The sequence below is a fragment of the Aplysia californica genome, unplaced genomic scaffold (genome assembly GCF_000002075.1).
Source record: "Aplysia californica isolate F4 #8 unplaced genomic scaffold, AplCal3.0 scaffold01194, whole genome shotgun sequence".
Classification (NCBI taxonomy): domain Eukaryota; kingdom Metazoa; phylum Mollusca; class Gastropoda; order Aplysiida; family Aplysiidae; genus Aplysia; species Aplysia californica.
In genome coordinates this window covers 67,812-69,551 of record NW_004798464.1, presented here as the reverse complement: position 1 = coordinate 69,551, position 1,740 = coordinate 67,812, and the positions used below count along the sequence as shown (strand labels likewise).

Genomic DNA, 1,740 nt, shown 5'->3' with positions numbered 1-1,740 from the left:
AGACACAGAAAGAAGGAGGAAAGATAAACAGAGAAAGAGAGAGAGAGAGAGAGAGAGAGAGAGAGAGAGAGAGAGAGAGAGAGAGAGAGAGAGAGAGAGAGAGAGAGAGAGAGAGCAGGACAAAGAGACTACAATGAACAAACAACGTCAAGAATTATGGGGCAAATCTGTGACAACGAAGGGAAACATTGGTGTAGTTGACGGCTAGCAGAAACTTGTCCGAGGGTGGTTGCTGGGTGCTCTGGTGTGGTCTGCTTCTTCTTTCCTATCAAACATCAATGGTCCTTATCTCCCCTCCTTCTTTTTTTAATTTTGTTGCTCTCTTGTAACACCTCTAATCTTCTTGCGCTCATATGACCATATGAGATTGCGAGTGCCGTAAAACCTCTACTAAAACAAGAAACTTGTCCTATATCAGTCTACAAAAGATAGGCGTTAGATGCCAGTCTCAAGCCTGTTGAACACACAAAGGGGAAATACAAAGAGTTGCTATCGATTACCTTAAAAGGAAACTAATCACATCTCTACCCAGGAGCCGCTCGCTTTTCCAATGTTTGACAATCCATTGTTTGATGAACGAGAGAGGTGGAATCACTGGCTGTTCTTTTTTTTTGGTAAGAGTTTTACGGCGCTCGCAACTATATAAGGTCATATGAGCGCGCTGGACACAATAAATATATTCAGTAGGTAGGAAATTTTGAATTTTGCCCTCGTGGCGGCTGAAGCCTACTCTTATCTATTTGGGACAATCAAGAGATCTTTACAGTGCGCTACTTGCACACGGGACCTCCGAGATTTTCTGCCCTTGTCCGAGAATGCTAGCTATAGATCTTACATACCATAAGATCAGGGGTGTGGCTGAAAGACAACAGTAAGAAGCAACCAAGGAGTAGCAATAGAAAGGCTGCAGAAAGAGTCAGGAGCCCAGAGGAGGGGGCAAAGGAGGTGGGGTGGGGGCAGAAAGTGGAGACGAAAGCAGACGACTTAACATTGCTAGAGAGCAGGAAAGGATGTGAAAGGAGAACATTTTATAGAGGAAAATTATCCGTCCCTATCCGGATTCGAACGCGGGAACTAATAAATGAGAGGCGAAAATCTTAATCTCTAGGCCACGACAGCCCCCTGTGTATGTGTGTGTATATGTATGTTTGTATATGTATATAAGTGTGTACGTGCGTGTTAATATTTGTAAGTGTGTATATACACCACAACATATAGAAATGTGTTGAGCCGCATACACTTGGACATTGTGTCCCGAGATCCCCGTCCAAAAGGAAGTAAATAATCGACTGTTTGCCCCCTCCCCCAGACAGTGAGATCTCAGTTCTCCCACTCAAAGCCTCATTTGCTCGTAACCAAAGACCTGTTCATCATTCAGGAAGGTTTTTGCTATGTATACGTCAGCCTTCTCAAACAGATCAGATCATTCTGTGACCACCCATTCATTTTGTATAGATTGTGAAGAGCGTAGAGCTTGCTGTTGAGCGAGGGTTTGCGCTCTACAAATGCTCTCTGTTAGTAGTAGTACAGGACCTTTCACAGAATGGAAAGTACTGGCTGTTAATGACCCCTCTCTGTCTCTTTCTTTCTCTTCTCCCCCCCCCTCTTTCTCTCCCCCCCTCCCTCTCTCTCTCTCTCTCTCTCTCTCTCTCTCTCTCTCTCTCCCCCCCTCTCTCTCTCTCTCTCTCTCTCTCTCTCTCTTTTTCTGTTGCAAGACTGCAGGCTACATTGCGTATGTTA

The 1,740-nt window shown here is 44.8% G+C and overlaps 1 protein-coding gene across 1 annotated transcript in view; it reads left to right on the top strand.

Annotated features, from left to right (window-relative positions):
• The window catches only part of LOC101864114, an 81,216-nt gene that overhangs the window by 44,662 nt on the left and 34,814 nt on the right, over nucleotides 1–1,740 (top strand). The gene's annotated exons all lie outside the window — the stretch shown is intronic.